The sequence below is a fragment of the Trachypithecus francoisi genome, unplaced genomic scaffold, assembly GCF_009764315.1.
Source record: "Trachypithecus francoisi isolate TF-2019V2 unplaced genomic scaffold, Tfra_2.0 Lachesis_group0, whole genome shotgun sequence".
NCBI classification, from domain to species: Eukaryota; Metazoa; Chordata; class Mammalia; order Primates; family Cercopithecidae; genus Trachypithecus; species Trachypithecus francoisi.
The window spans coordinates 101460868-101482778 of NW_022681453.1; the positions used below are offsets into that span (position 1 = coordinate 101460868).

A 21911-nucleotide genomic window follows, 5' to 3' on the forward strand; every position below is an offset into this window, starting at 1 on the left:
TCTTTTCAGTGAATGTCACTCTAAGGATGCAATTTAAAAATCCATGTTGTCCAAGTGAGAGGATACATAGCTTAGCTCTATTTCATTTTAAAACATTATGCTTCTCAGGTAACAATCTCCAATGTCTTAAATATATTTAAGGCGGAAGTTACTTTAGCAGTAGCCACAAGAACAATATTCTATGCTGTAGCAGAACAGATGTGTTTTGTTTCTCACATTAAATTAAAAAAACAAATAATATATTACTAAATATAATGTGATCATACATCTCAGTTTGGCAGGGACTCTCCTGGTTTACACTTGTCTCTACACACTTATTTCTAACCATTGCATTATTCTAAACATCCTCCCTGTTTGGATGATAAAAGTATATGGGCGCCTTACTTAAACATTGTGAATTTATTTTACATGCTACCATTCATGTATTTTCCAAAGCCCTTCCTAAAGCTACACATTTTGTTGGATTATGCATTGCAGTGAGAAATTCAAATTCTTTGTTCAGTTCTGTGTAGTGTACTCATTTGATTTTATTAATTTACATCCTTAAATCTTTTATGTTTGCCTCTTAAATTATTATATTTTAAAATTGTGCCTTACTTCATTGCTGTTTTTCTTGTTTCTCTCCCCATCATCAGAGAAACACTAGGTTCAATTGCCTTTATATATCCTTTCACTGTTTACTTTTATCTCTCTGGACCTTCTCCAGTACTCATTCTTAAATGTGATGACCAGAAGTGCTTGCCGTATTCAAGGTACAGGTGCACTAAGATTTTCTACAAGAATAGGATAATACGGGCTCTCTTGGGTTTGCCTTTGCTTTTATGTTTGCTGGCTTCCAAAAGCTCTCTTGAGGGTGTTAAGTATTCTGTTGTCTTCTTTGTCTCCTGCAGCACATTGGCCTGATCTCCCTAGGGATGAATCTCCAGCTTCTCACATTAATACATATCATATTGTCTTAAGGGTGCCATGAATGTGCTCAGCTGCTGTTAAGAACAGACAAGGCAAATATCCCTTTTCCCACCGCTTGAACTAAGCCCAAGCTGATACCGGAACTGTGAAAGAACGAAGATGGCATGCTTCCTCTGAAAGTCATTGTGTTTGCCTAGGACACAATTATTTCAGAAATTGACATTTTCTACCCTCAGCAATTGCAATCTTCAGAAGAAATGTTAATTTTTAAAAAGGAAGGGAAATATGATTCTGAAAACATTTAGTCACTTACTAGGATTTCATCTATATAAATCAAATAAAACCCTCAGCTATTTTCTACAAAAATGTGTTATATTTTATTCATAGTTGAAATATATTTTGCAAAACATTATGAAGTTAAGACAAAGAGATTATTTAAAAACTGTTTTCAGAAGTCATATTCATTGTTTTACTTCTCAGGCAAAAATTGTTACAGTTTGAAAGAGAATTATCTCTGTGATAAAGGTAAGTTGAGTCAGATTTTGTTGAATAGTAATTAGTCGGTTGTTAACAAGGTGTTTGGAGGTTGGAAATAGTAATGTGGGAAATAGAATAATGGGTACTACAGCGGGTAGAGTTAGGAGTGTTGGGGTTGTAAATGGGGTAAATAAATTTTCGTTCATTTTAGTTGTCAAGGGTTATTAAATATCTGTATATTAGGGTTTTTTTGTGATGGGGTAAATAGTAGTTTGTATTTAGTAATTTTAATTGCATAATAAGGTATAGTGCAGGTAGCATGGTTATAATGGTAATAAACCATGTAGATGTATTTAGTTGTTTCTTTTTTTGTCTTAATAACGGGAGATTTTAAAGTTCTGTTTGAGGAGATTTCATGTCAGTACTTTACAAGCTGAAATTGCTAAGGAGAAAAACAATCTTGAGTCATTTTCTCTTAAAAATAGGGACAAAAATTCCATTCTATGTGTCTTTAGTTTCTAACTCAGTTTTGCATCCAACTTTAGGAATGTGATTTGTAAAAGTAACTGAGAATAAAGACACTAGCATTTATCACTCTTTTATAAAATTTTTCATAAGCTAAGCAAATCTCTAAGAATGGCTGCTTTTCATTTTAAGGTCACAGAAGCCATAGAAACTACTTCTTCTTAGAAAAAATCAGAAAAGAAACATGAATAAATAAATATAGTGTATCCATATTACAGCGGGTACTGTCGGCACATGGAAATATAAAATTATAAATAGAAAAACATTTTAGTAGTGACACTTTTTTTATCTTTCTCAAAAAGATATTGTCCCCCTACCTTTGCATCATGCATGTGAAGCAAGGTTACAAGCCTTTAAGTAAAAATTCTCAGGAGAGCAGAAAGATGGGTCAGCTATACGGATTAGAGCCTTTCAGATGGGACAGATTTCAGGGACGGTATCGCTGGGTTAATGTTATAAATGACTGTAGGTGGTTTGTTTGCATAAGATGCCTCCCTTTGGCCTGCACTTAAACATTAGTGATTAAGAATCACTTTGGGAGGTGGTTAAAAATTAAACTGAGCAGGGCCAGGCGTGGTATCTCACACCTGTAATCCCAGCACTTTGGGAAGCCTAGGTGGGTGGATCACGAGGTCAGGAGATCGAGACCATCCTGGCTAACATGGTGAAACCCCATCTCTACTAAAAACACAAAAAAATTAGCCAGGTGTGCTGGCTGGGCCTTGTAGTTCAAGCTACTCAGGAGGCTGAGGCAGGAGAATCACTTGAAGCTGGGAGGCAACGGTTGCAGTGAGCTGAGATTGTGCCACTGGACTCCAGCCAGGGCCGCAGAGCGAGACTCCATCTCAAAAGCAAAACAAAAAATTAAACTGAGCCATAAATGAGAAAAAAGATTTTATTAAGTATGTTTAAGTTATAACCCAGAAATCTATTTTTAGTACACTTCTCTCAGTAATTTTTATGCTCACCAGATGCCAAACACCACCATTCTAGAAAGTAGATGATGCAAACTATTATTGCAGTGGAGGGAAGAAATATTTAATGTCAATACTGTCTAAGTTTGTGCAATGTCCCATGAAAATACTAGTACTCTATAAGTTGTAGTTCATTTAAAACAGCAGTCCCCAACCTTTCTGGAACCAGAGACCACAGTTCAATTAAAACAGTGGTCCGCAACCTTTCTGGCATCAGGCACCAGTTTTGTGGAGGACAGTTTTTCCCTGGACCACGGTGTGGGGAGGGGGACAATGAAAAGGGTTTTTGGATGAAACTGTTCCAGCTCAGATCATAAGACATTAGATTATCATAAGGAATGTGCAACCTAGGTCCCTCGCATATGCAATTCACAATAGGGTTCCTGCTTCTATGAGAATCTAATGCCATTGCTGAACTGACAGGAGGCAGGGTTCAGGCAATAATGCTTGCTCACGGAGTTCACCTCTTTCTCTGTGGCCAGGTTTCTAACATGCCACGCACTGGTACCTGTCTGTGGCCGGGCATTGGACACCACTGATTTAAAGCACACTCTCCTTTAAGATCAGAACCTATATTATCTTTATTTTACTTTTGAAAAAACTATGCATGAACTGTTTAAAATGACTTCTCCATGGTCACAAAATTTTTAAATGAAATAGTTATTATCAAACCCCAACCATATGATTCCACAGCTGTTTGTATTATTGTTTGGAGAAGCTACCTACACATATATTAAAATAGAAATGTGGGAAGAGGAGCTGGAAATACATTGTGACAAGGTCATGGGGAAGAGTTCACTTGGGCAGGAGTCTGAGATAATAAGAAATCCTCACACTTGCCTCATTTCCATCCATAAGTCTTTTGACATGTGTAGCAGAAATGAACACAGCCTAAAATTAAGGCATATTATTGGTATAAATGAATCACAAAATAGCATTTTTGGAGCAAAAACAATACAAGAAACCACCATATTTTTAAAAGTCTGATTTGTTTGAATTACATTATAGTTTTTACTACTATAAAAATAAGAGAGAGTATATGTGACCTCAAAAACATAAAGATAAATTATCTGTTTTATGTTGTCAATTTCAGGTTAGAAAACATAATATTATTCATTTGTATTTCATACAATTAAAATATTTAGAAATTTATATTTTAGAGCTATTCATTTATTTTAGGTTAATGAATATAGTACGTATAAAAATTTTATTTTTTTTCTTGATGCAATATGATGCTTATATTATAAAAGAGTGGAGGATAATTCTTAGAAACACGAATTCGCTATTTTTGCTATATGGGGGGATTCCCTGAAGATAAGTGTGTTTGCGTATGTATATTAATGTGTGTATGTATGTGTATATATTCAGCCATCTTTCAAGCAGACATGCCAATTCTGATTCATCTAAACTTAAAAAAAGTTTCATCGATGAACCTTTTAGAGAATATACCATAATAGATATTATAGGAAATAACTGAGATAAACTTTGTTTATATTATTTTAAAATTAAAACTGTATTATTTTATTAGCAACTGGAAAAGAAAACACATCATATGACCCCACCATGCAGATGAGCACTGAATGTTGCTGCACATTCCCTGTCAGTATAAACTATGTTTATTGACTGGTCACCTTCAATCAGTGCCAGGGGCTGGGAGCACATGCAAAGCATTCCTGTTGCTGACCTTCCTGAGGTTCTCCCCACTGCTTCCCACATAAGATCCAGTACTTCGTAAGGTCAAGGAGCTCCTCTGTGGCCTGAATTGCTAGGCTCCCAGTGGGCACGTGTATCACAGAAACACTTTCTCCTTTTCGCATGCACTGGGCGTTCACTTACAATTTTCCACCAGAACGGGCAGCATGGGCTGCTGCCCATCAAATTCTTCAAAGTATCCAAACTTTCTTTTGTTTTTAGGTTAAGCTCCTGTGTTCCTTCTTGGATAAAAGTTTACAATGTGAATAATCTGTACATACAATATTTTATTATTTCCAAGTAGGTAGGATGCACTAACAAAGCCTCTAATCCACCATCTGAGGGAAAAGATGTAAACCCTTCATTTACATAGCCATTTGTTCTGACGTACAGTTAACCTTTTGTATTTTGGGTTTCATATTTGTGGATTAAGCTAACAATCCTGGAGGTAAGAGAGTTCAGATCAAGGAAACTAGCAGGTGCTGTGTCTGGTGGAGGCCATGGCTTTGCTTCCAAGATAGCAGCTTTATGCTGCCGCCTCTGGAGGGTCCTCATGAGGTGGAAGACAGCAAGGGCAAAACCAGAACGACTCATTATTTTTAAGAAAGTGATGTTTGCTTAACTTTGTCAATAGGGGCCTCTGTTAGATAAATTTAAAAATCTATTATTTAAGTTTGTCGACTACATGGACATGGTTTTGACTTTGAAATTTTGAACACTTAGGTTGTATGCATTATTATCGGCTTTATTAACTTAATTAATATATTAATAAATTGATCTTAAGTTGATTAATTTTAGCATCAACATTTAATTTTTGAGTTCCCATGGAGTTTATCTTTGTACATATTACATGCTGAAGTTCATTGTCACTATTCTATACATAATGTACAGGTTTCCCAAAAACATCTTTTCCGCGCTCTCTCTCATGTCTTAATATTCCAGCAAGCAAGTCTTCGTCTTTGAACCTTTTTCCTGTGCTGTCAGAGAAATGTATTTTTGTATACAATAGGCAAAATATATGTCCTAAGTTATACAAAAGTCTAACTGCAATATTTATTGGAGTTACAATAAACTTACTGAAAACTTAAATAGAAATATTTACAACATTAAATTTTCCTATCCAAGAGCATGTAATGTTTCTCTAGTTGTTAAACTTCTATCTATAATTTTTGATAAAATTTAAACATTTTTACTATAAAGAGATTCTGAACTTGATTTTAATTGTGTATTTAAGCTTTATTTTTAGATATTTCATAGCTTTTTACTCTTCTTATTTTCTTATTGGTTTCATAGTTTAAGTATATAAGGCATTTATATAATTGGCTTATATAATTTTTAGGACAAATGACAGTAATTTTTATAGTTGATTTTATGTTTAAAATATGCTAGAATTCATTACGTATTAAAAATTCTGAAATCACTTATTTTATAATTTTTAAAGTCTATTTTAACACACATATTTGTCATTTCTAAATAAAAATAGGTTATCTATTTTCTTCTTATGCATATATCTATTATTAATTTTGGTACTCTTTGTTCTTTTGTCCCTGACATTTAAACAGAATATTTGTACAGGAAGTATCTCTATTAAGGATAATCATTGCTACAGATTTTTGAAAGTTTTATCTGTGTTAAGTAAGGAATTTATCTTTGATTTTTAGTTTGCTGAGGCTTTTATAAACCATAATTGAGGCTTAACACCATCAAATATTCATCCTTCTTCTATTGATATAATTCAAATGATTTTCTTTCTCATTAGCCTATTAATTTAAACATAAAGCATTCATTTAATACATCATTGGACTCAGCTAATATTTTATTGAGGATGTTCACATCTAGTTATAACTGAAATGGGCTCTTTAACTGCTGGTCTAGTTGTATAATAAAGATTTGATTTTATTTTAAAATGAAATAGAGAGTTTTCTTATTTATATTTTCTGTAACGTTGTGTAAGGGAAGAATAATCTCTTTCATAAAAGTTCAAAATACCTCATTTATAAAAATATCTGGGACTTTCTCTTTTCTCCTTTTCTTGTGGAAAGGGAGGTAATTTCTATTTCTTTAATGTTAATTAAAATAATAAAATTTTCTATTTTGTAATGGTCCAGTTTCAATAAAGTATACTGTGAATAGAAATTTCAGTTGTCAACTTGGTTGGATTAGGAAATATTTAAAAAGCTGAGGAAGCATAATTGTCGGGTGTGTCTGTGAGGGTATCTGTGGGAGTGTTTCCCAAGGAGGCTGGGGGGTGGGCCTGAGTGGACTAGGTGGGAGGATCCGCCCTCAGTGTGGACAGGAACCTCACAATCTGCTGGAGACCCAGAAAAAGCAAAAACAGAAAAACAGCAAACGTGCCAACCTGTCTGCTAGAGCTGGGATACACTTTTTCTGTACTGTGATATTTTTGTTTGTTTGTGGGTTTTTTTTTTTTTTTTTGCTTTTGTTTTTGTTTTTTAGATGGAGTTTCTCTTTTGTCGCCCAGGCTGGAGTGCAGTGGCGTGATCTCGGCTCACCGCAACCTCCACCTGCCCGGCTCAAGCGATTGTCCTGCCTCAGCATCCCGAGTACCTGGGATTATAGGCGCACGCCACCATGCCCGGCTACTTTTTTTTGGATTTTTAGTAGAAACGGGGTTTCACCATGTTGGGCAGGCTGGTCTCAGACTCCTGACCTCAGGTGAGCCGCCAGCCTCGGCCTCCTGGAGTACTGGGATTACAGGCGTGAGCCACTTTGCCGGCCTCTCTACTGTTCTTCGACAACTACATTCTGGGCTCCCTGACCTTTGAACCCCAAAACTACACCAGTAAGCCCCTGGGTTCTCAACCATGAACTGAAAGTTACACCATCAGCTTTCCTGCTTCTGAGACCATCAAGCTTGCACTGAGCCGTGCCAATGGCCTGTAAGGGTCCCCGGCTTGCAGACAGCCTATTGTGAAACTTCTCAGCCTCACAATTGATGAGCCAGTTCCCTTAATAAATACCTTCACATCTATCTGTCTATCTACCTATCTATTTATCTATCTATCCATCTATCTATCTATTCATCTATCATTTTGGTTCTGTGTCTTTAGAGAACCTTGACTAATAGATGCACTTTTATAATAATTTTATACTTTACAGCAGCTTTTAATCTTTTATTATTTTAAATATATTTGGTATCAAAAGTAATTTCATTTTTTTACTTCACATTTTGCTAAATTTTATCTCCACTGCTGTATCCACTTACCAATATCTGAGAATAATATTAATAATATTTCAAATAACCCAAAATTTAAGAGTAATTTGCTACTTATTACTGCTTTTCTTTATATCATTAATCTGTCATTACTTTATTTATTTATTTATTGGAGCGTGCCACCTTGCTCTTTAGCTTTGTAGCCTCTGTCTTCAAGTTTAGTATCTAGTCTGTACTTTATTTCTTTCTGTTCTCTAGTAGATATACTGGAACTCTCCACATTTTGATAAACACATCACAGTTTTTATTGAATTTGCCTATTTTTCCTTTTGTTGCCTGTGCTTTCAGGAATGTATTTAAAAAATCATTGCCTAGATCAACGCCATAAATTTTTTTTCTTATGTGTTAGTCCATTTTCTGCTTCTAAAATAGAATACCACAGACTGCGTAATCTATGTTTTTTTTTTATTAATATATTATTTGCCTCATGGTTCTGGAGGCTGTGAAGTCCAATAGCATGGCATGCTAAGCACTTTTAATATAGTGTCCTACTCTCTCCTGGCCTATAGCTTTCTTCTTAAAAATCTTCTAATATCTGTATTGAAACTACTTTGAACGCGATATGTTTTGTATTTCTTGCTGCTTTTAGAATTCTTTCTTTGGCTTTCATATTTGGTAGTTTGATTATAATGTAAACACATTATATGGTGAACCCCATTTTGAGTTGAATTTGATTGGAAACCCCTCAGCTTCCTGTACCTGGATACTGTCATATTTCCCCAGATTTGGAAAACGTTTAGCCATTATTTTCTTAAAAAATGCTTTCTGGACCCTTTTCTCTAAATCTTCCCTCTTGAACTTCTTTTAAGTCTAGTCATCATATTATATAATAGGTTTCTTAAACTTATTCCATGTACCTAACTAAAATTTTATATTCTTTGACCAATATCTCCCAACCTCCCACCAACCACCCTACTAGTAACCATTATTTTACTCTCTACTTTTAGAAGATCAGCTTTTTTAGATTTCACATATAAGTGAGACCCTGTGATATTTGCTTTCCTGTGCCTGGCTTATTTTACTTGGCATAATGTCCTCCAAGTTCAACCATGTTGTCTCAAATGTCAGGATTTTCTTCTTTTTTATAGCTGAATATTATTTTATTTGGCATATGTACTAGGTTTTCTTATCCAGTTATTCATTGATGAAACACTTAGATTGATTTCCTATCTTGACTATAATGAATAATGCATAAACAAACATGGAAATGTCAATATTCTTTGACATACTGATTCTGTTCTCTTTGGATGTGTAGCCAAAAATAGGATTGCGAAATAATTGAGCAGTTCTAGTTTTAATTTTTTCAGAAATTTCCATACACTTTTCCAAAATGGCTGTACAAAATTGAACCTACTGATTCTTTCTTTTGCTTGACCTTATCTACTATTAGAGCTTTCTATTGATTTTTTTCAGTTTAGTACTTGTATTCCTTATCTCTAAGATTTATATTTTTTATTGTTTAATTTGTTAAACTTTTTATTTTGTTCATGAACTTTTTTTCAATTTTTACTCAATTTTCTATTCATATTTTCTTGGAGTTCCCTGAAGTTCTTCAAAATTATTTCTCTAAATTCAATTTTTTGTCAGTCATTTCATAGATCTCCATTTGCTCCACATCCATTGTTGATTTATTAATACTTTTGGTGGTTTCATATTTCCTAATTCTTTGTAATTCTTGTGTCCTTGAATTGATGTGTGCACATGAAGAAAAATACACATCTTCTTGCCTTTTAAAGTTTTTTGGTGGTGATAGACCTTTACGATTTAGTCAAGACAAGGATGCTTAATATGCCAGTTCAACCAGGCAGAACTTGTTTTCAGTTTGTTTCTAGCTGGGCTGGGTTGCTGAAAGTTGAGTACTTCTTGATGACATAATATTATTTGTCTAACTCTTCCTTACACTTTCTAGAAACTGATATTTAGACCAGTTTCTAAACAAACTAAATCTAAGAAATCTAACCTTAAGTAAAAAGTAACTTAGTTAACTTTTTCATTAGGTAAAGCTATTCCACAGATTACTTGTTATTGCATATTTTTATAAGGGCAAAGTATCTAGCTTTCTTATTTTAGAGAGGCAAAGATTTATATGTTATTTTAGATTATAATACTCCTTTATCTGGAAGAAATTATTTTTTATTCTTATTTCAGTTCTTCCTTGCAGAGTGTTTTTTAAATGACCTTGTAGTGAAAACGTTTCCGAAGTCTTAAATGTCTAAAGACTTGAAACACACATGTAGATAACAATTTTGCAGAATTTGTATTCAAATATTGTTTCTGTTTATACTTTGAAAAGATTTTTATTATAGCTTTATGATTGTTGCATAGGGCTCTATTATCATTCTAAATTTGTGTTACTTGTGGTAGTCTTTCTCTGAAAGGTTTTAAAATCATTTCTCTCTCAATTTCTAAAAATGTAATATACTATATCTTAGTATAACTTTCATTTTTTATCTTATTTGGCATTCATTGAGCACTCTATCTTATGTTTTTGTATTGTTTTCATTCTAAAAATATTTTCATTAAATTTGCAAACATTTTCAATACACATATTCTTTTCCGTAGAAACTTCAATTATTTATATGATTGTATTTCTCCTATTTTTATTATTCTTAACTATTTAATTTAATTTTCTTTTTTTTTTTTTTACTCTAACTTGTCATCTCCTGGAAGAGTTTTTCAGTATCTTCTTTTAGACCATAATTTTAATTTTTCCATTGACTCTAATCTTCTTGTTCTCCTTTTAATATCTTCTATGTTCTCTGTCTCACAATTTTGGACTTTATTTTATTTAATTTACAAAGTAAATGTATTCCCTTTTTTATATATACATATGTAATTTATATATGTTAAATGTATGTCACATAGAACATATGTGAAATATATATGTCCTCCTTGATATCTATGTTCCACTGCTTCATAATTTCTATATTGCTGTGTTTGCTGTTTATTTTTATAGTGGTCTTATGTCATTACAGATGTCTAATTATTTTTTATCTACGAGTTCATGTTTCCTGGAGGTTTTGGCAACCTTGTCTCTGCTTGGATACTGTAGCAAAAACTGGACTCCAGGCTCCAGTTGTGTCCCTCTTGGTGCTATAAGATGTTAGGATTGTGGGTACATTCTAGGTACTGCAGATGGACTGATGTGCACCTCCGTTTACTACCACTGCCTCAAACAATTTCTCTAATTAGAAAATCTCATTTAAACTTTTGGAAACAGATATTGCTAGAAAAAGATATACTCCTTAGCTGTAATCATCAAAATTTGAATATTCAAAAGAGGATAGAGTACTGGGTAATTGATTGCCTAAACCAGTTTTCATCAGTTATTTTCCCCAGTTGGGACTTAGCACTCCTTTTGTATCACACAACCTACTTCCCATGGGATGGACTATTGCTGCTTATGTTCAGCTCATAATGGAAGTGGGGAGTACAATGTGCCTTTCAAGAACATTAATTTAATCTATTTTCCAATATATCATTTCTCTGATAAACCTACCACCAACATCCCTAGCTGCTGAAATGTACCCTACTTTTACTTCAGTTCAAAAAATACTGAGTCTCTACAAGTAATGTTTTTTTGTTTGTTTGTTTGTTTTTTATTTTTTGTATTTTTTTAATTGAGATGGGGTTTCTCTATGTTGTCCAGGCTAGTCTGAAACTCCTAGACTTAAGTGATCTGCCCACCTCAGGCTCCCAAAGTGCAGGGATTGCAGATGGGAGCCACCGTGCCTGGCCTAATTTTTGAAATTTGAAATAAGATGGGGTCTAGCTGTGTTTTCTCAGGTTGGTCTCAAAGTCCTGTGCTCAAGTAATTTCTGTCTCTGCCTCCCAAAACGCTGGGATTACAGGCATGAGCCATTGTGCCCACCCTCTACAAGTACTTCTAACAGTTATTTGTAATTCCGTGGCTTCATGCTTAGCTATTTTTTTCATAGTTTCTACAGAGTAAATTTTAATGGAAGGAGCTATCAGTCTATATGAGTTTGTCATTTCTCTAGGAAGTTAAAAAAAAACAAGTTTAATTTCATGGTGCTCTCTTCATTAACATCTTTTATAAATTCACATGTTTTGTTTATATGGGAAAGATATTTTCTTTAGATATATAAAATGTGTGTATTTTTATAAGTTTTAGTAGACTTTAATTTAAATGTTTTCAACTCTAGCTAGTAAATTAATTATGGACACAATAATTTTTGAAACCATTAATGAATATTATTATAATTAAATGCATATATATGTAAATGTTCATGAAACTTGCAATAACTTATGAATAAAAACATAACACCAACTGAATTATGTAATAATAATTGAGGTATCAGATTTTTATTAAAATATTTGCTTTGTTGAGTTAATATGGTACAGGATGCCCCAATAACTCAAAATAGATTCTTGTAAATATTTCATGCAGTAGGAAGGAAAACAGAAATATTCCTTTAAATACACATCTAATCAATTTTATTTTTAATCCTATCCATAAAGCAAGCTATTTTTTTCCTTATATCACTCTTCACCTTTCTTTTATAAACCACAATATTGATTGAAGTGACAGAAATAATGAAAGGCAAAAACAACAGACTCCTATATATTTGCAATTTATGACTGTGGTATTTTAAAAATTTTATTTAGTGTAATGAATAAATCTGATTCTAAAATATTTTATTTGCTATTATTCATAGGTTAAATATGGAAATATAAGCTTTATTAATGCACTACAATTCATGAATACATTCCAACTCCAAATCATTTCCTCACAGTTCTTTACTATGCATGTCCTTCATCTTGTCTGTAAATTAAAATTTCAAAGCAGCATCAATTTTCACAATATTTTCATTGAATTTTATTCAAGAGACACAAATGTGTATATAAAGTTGGCAAAGCTGCAAGTAAATATTGAACAAATGTGGTTAATTTGATTTGTATTTTTCCATGAACTGTCCCAATATGATACTTGGCGATACATACCTATAACCAAAGAGTAATTTATATAATTAACGCAAAATAAGTGTTTTTATTTTTATCAGTTTCGTCAAATGTTTTAATAATGTAAAGGTGTTTTACAAAGAGCACTACTATAGTGTTGCATTTGTGGTCATACAAGTATGATCATCTACATAACTGTTAACTCAAAGTGGACTATCTACAAGAACCTGTATATATGCATCTGAGAACAGTCAAAATGTGAACCAATACTAAAATAATATGAAAAAAGTTGTGACTATTAATACCTAAATACATGACATCTCATTTTAATTTTACTCATTACTTGATGCCATCTCAGTTTCAAGAGACAAATTTGCAATTGCAAAGAAAGCCAACAGCAAATACACTGTCATTCATATCAAATGACAAACTGAAGATGAAGGAGTAGCAGTAAAACGCATTATATTCTGGGTGCTTTATATGTATTAACTCATTAAAAGACATACATCTTCATCCATGTTTTATAAGTAGCCCAACTTCAAAGATTATGCTCTTAACCACCAGAGTATGCTGAAGACACTTCATCTATCTGTAAGAACTGAGCTTCATAATTAGCATAGCTACTGATTTGTTTTTAAATTTTGTTTTGCCTTTAAAATGTGTTTATAACTCACTTCCTAGTTTCTAACTCTCGGTTACTCTTTGTTGATCATACCCAGTCATTTCTACATGCATGTTTGTGTTTGTAAATGTGTGGTCTGCGGTATGGAGATAAAATGTGTTTACTTCCTATCATCCCACTTTTTAGATACCAGAAGCTTCTAATTAAGGGCCATTGCCATTTTCTAGTTATCACTATTCAAGGCGACCACTATTTCAACTTTCTCAGTATTAAAGAGATTTCCTGAATATGGAACTTTTAGGTTTGAAACCAGGGAAGTCCCAGGAAAAGTGGAATGAGTTGGTCACTCCATTTTTATAATTTGCTGCAGATAGCTAAAAGCAGTGGACTTTCCTAACTCAGTTTTGACCAACATGTTTTGTTTTTTTCCTTTGTTTAAGTTGTGGAATAACCTAACTTAATGTCTAGTTTATATAGAGAGGATTTATACTAACATCTGAAATTCTTGAAATGAATAAAGTGTTTTATTAACACTTTGACCAAAAAAAAAAAAAATGCATGGCTTAGATGTGTTCGCAAGTTTTCACACACAGGCTTCTATAATAAAGGTTTTGTGCTGAAGAGTCGTGTAAGGAAACACCTGAATCTTGTCAGGCTACTAATGTTAACCTTCTTCCCATAAAGGCAACTCTTTCCATAAACTTTTGTATATCATCCTTAATTTCCATTTAAGAGTCATAAATTGTAAGTGACAGTCCTCTCCAGAGCTGGCAAATTATCCTAGCTCATAGCTTTCTGGTGTTCAACTGGAGAGACATATATCATGCACTTTGATGGCTGCATGCTGAATGGCCACCGGGTAATAATAACAATAACGTAAAATGTATAGGTGTACATTTTCAATGATACATAGGGTGAAATAGAGATAAATTTTCTTCCTCCCACTGACAGCATTTATGCTTGAAGTAATATCTCCTTCAGATACAGAAAAGGAACCTTTGTTATGTTCTAAATTATTAGACAATGGGCTCTCAATCTTGACAGAGCCCACGGTACGCAGAGAGAAATCATTTATTTTGGTAAGACCGTCATATGCACACCACAGAGCTGAAGAACATTTGAAATCCTCTAATGACAGAAATTGCAATTATAATCTATGATTTGTATCTATGTGTATATGCATCTATGGAACTCTTTGTCCCAGAAATAGAATGTTATTTAGGCACATGTTTGGTCATAGATCTTGCATTCCAATTTCCTTAAGGACATATTCCAGAAAAAAATAGAAAAGAAAAGAAAAGAAATCAGTGCTATGAAACAGTATTGTAATCACATGTGTATTCTGCTCTCAGCACATAAACATATATTATATAACGTTTCCAGACAAGGCTCCCCTACAGACTCTTAGGAGATCTCCTATGCAAGTATATAATAAATGGGAGGTAAATTTCAAACAAATAGCTTATTTTTATTTCCAATTCAGTCATCTATTATGTCGGTACATTATGTTTTGGCTCCCGTGGAGCTCAGCACTGCAGGAACAATGAGTTGAGCAGTGCTGACTACCATTCTGATTAGACCAGAAGCTGAGACAGGGTAATTTAAATAGAATAGGCTGGCCAATGGCTGGATGGAGGGGATTGAATGAAGGGAGAAAGTCATTTATAGAATTGGGCAGCATCACAAAAGCAAGATTATCCAGGCTCAATCCTTCATCCCTAGCTCATGTGGTCCTCCTTGGAATACTGTGACCATCACCTGCTGCTAAAACTTACTTTGTTCTCTTGTAGGTTAGCAAATAACGTCTATTTGGAACTATTACCATTTTCTATGGTTTCACTAAAGAAAAATCCCACAGAGCTTTAAATAAGAAACCGCACCTGTACTTATCTAATTCTATCTCCATATAATATACACTCTGGTAACTGAAGATCAAAGAACAAATGTAAGCGTGAAGGTTATTTAGGCCCAAGAGTTTAGAACAAATTATAATAAAAGCTGTGATTCACATTGCTGATGGAAGCAGAGACAATTATCGCAGATATTGGACAATTTTTCTTGTCTTTGGAAACACTAGGCAGTGAGATAGAACTTGAGGACAAAGTTAAAGGTGAATCTCGGATAACAAGTTTAAACATTTGTAGATGTATTGATCCAGATGATTCATTACAAATAATAGTAGTTGCTGTTGCTGAGGCCTGAATCTGAAACAAAATAAATGTCAGTATTCAAAGGGAAACTATGTAGTTCAAGCCATTCAAGGGTTCAGTCTTGAATGGCTACCCTGTCTAAGAGCGACCTTGTTGGTCTCATTTAATACAATATTTTATTGAACTCTAACAATAGTATGGTAAAATTGGTATTACTATCCCTGTTCCACATAAAAAGCATGAGGAAATGAAGTGCCATTGTACACTTTATGTGTTTAAACAATAACTGATGTCTTTGAAAATACCTCTTGTCAATGGTATCAAAAAGCATGTCACAAATGACAAGTTTTACCTTCATCTTGGCGGTCTGGTTCAGGTATTTTAGGAACAATTTGTCACCATGGATTTAATATTTTACTTTTCTTTATGTATTTTGTGCACAATTCTATTTACTGGCCTTATTATAGATCTTCAGTGTTAAGATACATTGAACTCCAAAAATGCATAGTATATTTTGACAATGATTGGAATAATTTTACAACTTTTCTTTCCTTTATCATAGTCAATTAATGCCAAATACTTGTTTTCTTAGAAATTGCTGTGAAGCAAATGCTTTTCTACTCCTGGCTTCTGGTTTTCAGAATATAAAGAGGTTTTTAAAGAAATTTTCTTTCTGAAATTAAAGCTTCTTTCCTATGGAAAGTAGATCCAAAGTTCAAACATGGCATGTGCAGCTAGAATTTGGCACTTAAGACAGAGTTTTCCTAAATTCCACTTTCAAAAAACTGAAGGCAAAATGATCTTGTGCAAAATATTTTTAGTTGGCCATTTCCTCATCTAGTGCCGAGTATTACTCTATACCTCAGGGTAAAACTGGCAGAGCATCATCAATCCTACTTTTGTCTCCCAATGCAAATTGAAAACAGAAAATTTGGTGTGTATGAATTAAATTAATGGTAGGAAAAACACAGAGGCCTATTTTATCCTGTGAGATGCAAATAAAAAGTTGACAATTATTGCCACAGTCTGCTCTAGGGCCCTTTTACCATGGCTTGATTTATTTTAGCTACTTTTTCTAGTATCAAAGACATAGCCAACCTACAAGGCAGCAGACACTTGGCAATAGCCCTAGCCAAAATATACACAGTTGGAAGGAGAAAAAGCCTGTCTGAGAGCTTGCTGTACCTTCTAATCCTATTATTGGGATTGAGGCGGAGAAAGATGTTTTCCGAAGAGCAGGTGCACACAATAAACCAGCCCAAAGTAGAAATATCTTCTGAAATAATGTATTACTTTAACGAGGACTTTACCTCTCTAAATCTCTAAGCAGAAAACTCCAACTTCCCCGTCTACCACATAATACAAAGTATGCTTCATAAATTACTATTACAATATTTGTGACTCGTCTTATTATGCATGTTTCCAAATAGTGAGTCCTAAAGTCCACTTCTCTTTTCTTACATCTAACTAGAGCTGAACATTTATACAAGAAACAAAATTCCTCCTTTCCCTAGGCAGTATATATATTTCTTTGTAATGGACACACTAAATTAAAATTAACCTTCACATCTGTTCTACTTTCTAATTACATATAGAAAAAAAAGCACAATTCACAACTGTACCATAAAGCATAAGTTGTATGTGATTTAAATTTATGTGCTGAATACACTTTATTCCAGGCAGTATGCATCTGTTATATTATTCTCCTATTGCAGACATAAATCAACAAGGAATGTTTTTCTCTGGGGAAGAATTTTCTGCTGCTTTTTCCTCTATGTAAAAAACAAAAAAAACAAAAACAACAACAGCGAACTCCACACAAAGATACATGGTTTTCTTCCACAAACAGGATTTGCATTTCATTCATTGTTAGAACAAAGTTTAAAAGACTATATTGGTACTGTAAGTTTGATTCCAAGGACTACCCACAAACTTTAAAACAAAACAAAACAAAACAAACACTCAAAGGAAGGAGTCACTTCGTGAGAATTTTGCAAACACACACTCAGGAACCTTTTGGAAACGCTCAGGAACCTTTTGGAAATTTTTTATTTAGGAATCTTTATAAATATGCTTTGTATTTGAAGAAAGTTAACAGTTGAGTTAGCTTGGTTGTGAAAACATAATAGACTATGGTCCTCATTAAATAAGCCAAACTTCTGATTCCATTGCCTCAAAACATGCTAATTAATTGTATCTTCTGTATAGTAAATCTGTGGTTTCTCCTACTGCAGAGTCAGTTGCTTGGTTGAAGAAAGTTTAGCCATAATATTTTAATTTGACTTGAAAATTAACTGTTTCAAATACATGACATGCTTTATGATATAATTATTTTTTGGCAAGTAGAAAATATCAGATAGTTATATTCTTGTTATAGTAGGTTTTAGAAATGTGAGCTAACTGACTACATTCAACCAGAAGAATATGTGTCTGCCATTCATTTCATCCCTCTTGCCCCCATTTTCACTCCCATTGCCTTGCACACGGAGCTCTTTCATATACGATGGCTATTTTAGTAGTCTTCTTGTTTCAAGATCATTCCTTCAATATATTTTTATAGTACTCTGAGATTGATCATTCTCAATTTTAATTTTTTCTGTTACTAACTTTATTTTTGTTTACTGTGTAATGCTTGTAAAATTACATCCAAGTCCTGTGATTTAGATGAAGGCATGTCATAGATCTTTACCCTCCCTATGTTACCTTCCAAATTCTGGAAGTTGTTTTTTAGTCATTATTAAATGACACTATCTATATTCTATTTGGTGTTATCCCAACCTCTTTCTGATTTCTCAATGTGAAACCTCATCTCTGCTGGTCTTACTCTCTATAACGGACATTTCTTACTATGTTTTCAGACTGAGGATATTTGAAAGAAAACCGCTCAATTTTCTAATGTCAATATACGTGTTTCTTTACTCCTCCCCCACACCCTGGGTTCAGATGAATATCTATTAGTCCCGCTCACCAAAGCTAATATTCGCACTGAGGTTCTGATTCATCTTATCATGTATGACTTTTGTCTTTATAAATATATATATATATATATATTACTTTTCCCTTTCAATCTACTAAAAATGTGTTCAAGGGAGCCTTATTCTAAAAACTGGTAACAAAAAATATACTTAGGCACAAATTGTCAACTCATTGAAAGTGATAGATGTACCGCTCTACCACTTCAGTTAGATAAGTAGTGTCCACTCACCGTAGCACACAGTAGCGTACATAACTACACCCAAATTCAGCTCTTGCAAACTGGACAGATTTTCACCATTCTTCACAGCTGCTCTTACAAATATAATCATGTCATTATTTTTAAACTAATATTTATTGAAGACTTTTTATGCCAGATAACACCTAAAGCCTACACATAGATTATTTAATTTTAGCAACATACAGGTAAGAATTTAGAAGTGTAGAAAACTTAGAAACTATCACCCAAGGACACAACAGAACTAGCAAGTGGTAGAACGTGGGATTGAATCCAGGTTGTCTAATTGCAGAGCTTGCATAGTAACTGACACTTTCTTATTAGAAATCAAAATTCAAAATAAATAAGATATACAGTTACCTTATCTTGAATTATCTGTATCATTCATCACAATTGATGGCTACATTATGAATTCAATTTTTTAATTCCTCAATTTTCTAATTTCATTAAAGTGCAATTTTTCTATTCTTTACTCATTTTTTTTCCCGGTGTCTCTACTGCTGAACTGTATTTCTCCTTTACTCCACTAGTTCAGGTGTTATTCAAGATGTCACTCCATGACCCTTTGCTGTCTATAGTTTATTTGCTCTATTATATCTTTTTAACTACCATCTTTATGGGAATGACTCCAGATTTTACAAACTCTGTTCTGACCTTTCTCCCAATATCTGAACCTGCATTATCTATTGACGCTAGAGCACTTATTGCTTCTTGCTGAGGCTGACTATAATAACTTCCCCACAAAATGCAATGATAAGGGACATAGTGTCACCATAATGACGTCACACACATGGTTTTCTGGCTCCACAGCTACCCATACCGATACCCCAGTGAAGACTGAGGAGCTCACTCAGAGGATGTGATATACTGACCAGGATTACAGGAAAAAGAGAAATCAAAAATAGGGCCAAGAAACCATTTTATTAAGTAGTAAAATATGCAGAATGTGTTTGTCACTCAAGGAGTATTTTAATCTTTTCAGATAACACAGGTTATTAGGGCACATTTCTTAGGTTATAAGCTTCCTATAACTATCAATCCCTTGAAACCAAATCCTGGATTTGACCCTAGTCCTAACTGTCATCTTCTCCAATTAATTATCTTACAATGTACAAACATTTTCCTATTACAAGCTATCCATGATGTTTACAATATTATGCAAACATGCCTTATCTCGTTAGAGTAGGGAATGGAGAAAGAGGAAATCCATGCACAGTGGGTTGGAAATTTAGATAGCTGGATGACCTGTAATGCTAAATGATATCAGATTCTATATTCAGTTTTCAGGTAAGTGGCAGATGCATGCGATTCACAGAGATAGTGGACATATATTTTTTTCTTTCTTTTTTTGAGACAGAGTCTTGCTCTGTCACCCAGGCTAAAGTACAGTGGCATGATCTCAGCTCACTGCAACTTCTGTCTCCTAAGTTCAAATTACTCTCCTGCCTCAGCCTCCCAAGTCGGTGAGATTACAGGCACACACCACCACGCCTGGCTAAGTTTTGTATTTTTAGTAGAAACGGGGTTTCGCCATGTTGTCCAGGCTGGTCTCAAATTCCTGATCTCAGGTGATCTGCCCTCCTCGACCTCCCAAAGTTCTAGGATTACAGGTGTGAGCCACTGCGCCCAGCCAAATGTACATTTTTTATTTGATTTTCCTCGTGTTCACAACTATTTCATATGATGTATGCCTTATACTATTTTAGCCAATTCATGAAGGTCTTTTGTCCATAATCTTAAATAATCTATTGCCCTTCGTGTGTTTTGTGGATTTGGTAGTACTGAGAAGTACAAGGAAATCACAAGATACAAATGTTATGTTCTTTCTTACATTTATATGGGTAATTAAGACCAGAACAATGTTCCAGATAGAGTTACCATTGCTTGTGGTTGTTCATTATTGGGTATATATGCGAACCGCTTTTTTTTTTTTTTTCGGAGTCTTGCTCTGTCACCCAGGTTGTAGTGCAGTGGTGCGATCTCAGCTCACTGCAACCTCACCTCCTGGGTTCAAGTGATTCTCCTGCCTCAGCCTCCTGAGTAGCTGGGACTACAGGTGCGTGCCACCATGCCTGGCTAATTTTTTTGTATTTTTAGTAGAGATGGGGTTTCACCACGTTCGCCAAGATGGTCTCAATCTCCTGACCTCGTGATCTGTCCACCTTGGCCTCCCAACGTGCTGGTAATACAGGCTTGAGCCACCTCGCCCAGCCTGGAAACTGCGTCTTAACAAATATCAGGTCTTGTTTGGTGAAAAAAAAAAATCAGAAGGAGGTTGACAGTTCAAGGGGATTGGATGATTAACATGTGTGAGCAGTGAGCTGACGTCAATATGAGTAGTAGATGAGACCACGTATTCAAATGCAGAGAAAGCCAATGTGTTTAAACTGAGTAACTTGCAGGCTGATGTGTAGATACAACTATGCATCTTTATGTTATTGTTGTTTCTCTAGCATGGGTGTGCCAGATTATTTAATGGAGTTAAAACATTTTAGATCTCTTTATAACTTTCAGTCTAAAGATGAAGAATACTGAATACAGACAAGGAGGATTTTGAGCAATAGTCTGTTAAAGTAAGAGTAAAGTTTATACTAGAAGCCATAATCGAATTTTTCTGTTGTAAGGGAAACTTTCATTATTGAATAGAATATTAGCTGCTGAGGGGAAAAAGTGACTGGTGCACTGGAGGACTGTTTCTTTTATTATTGAAATGGTGGGAAAGGTATGAGAGGGGATTAATCTGAAATTAAGTTCACTATGGCAGAAATTCAAGGGTTCTTACAAGTTGGAGGTTTTCAGCAATCGTTCATATTTTCCAAATCTGTTTTTGTTGTAGGCCCAGATGTCATCCAGTATTTCAGGCACCTCCACAGAGGTGAAGCAATATATGAATTTTAACGAGTGATTTATATGCACATGAAACATTGAGGAGTATTGCTATGAGGCTCTGCCAGACAGTGTCCCAGAGAGAAGACATTTGGAAGAAAGCTGCCAGCCAACAACTATAAACATGTAGCATGAGTGAAAATAAACTTTAATTGTTTTAAGCCACATAGACATGGAGTCTTTTTTTCTGACTGAAGACTAATATAGCTTATTATGATTGAGACAGGCATCAAAAGTTCCACTGCCACATAGGATAAGTGATCCCACACACATACCAAACATACCATACCTAAACATGAAATATGAA

General features: G+C 34.2%; 1 long non-coding RNA gene across 3 annotated transcripts; it reads left to right on the forward strand.

The window, feature by feature from the left end:
* The first annotated feature begins 1434 nt into the window (after positions 1-1434).
* LOC117076868 lies at positions 1435-21697 on the forward strand. Of its 3 annotated transcripts, none has more exons than XR_004434507.1 (4): positions 1435-1745; positions 3309-3316; positions 17483-17489; positions 21685-21697. It is a non-coding gene; the product is annotated as an uncharacterized LOC117076868 (long non-coding RNA). The 3 variants fall into 3 exon arrangements; XR_004434505.1 differs by lacking the exons at positions 3309-3316; positions 17483-17489; positions 21685-21697 and adding exons at positions 6815-6825; positions 10614-10618; positions 16170-16181; XR_004434508.1 differs by lacking the exons at positions 17483-17489; positions 21685-21697 and adding an exon at positions 19902-19939.
* The last annotated feature ends 214 nt before the right edge of the window (positions 21698-21911 follow it).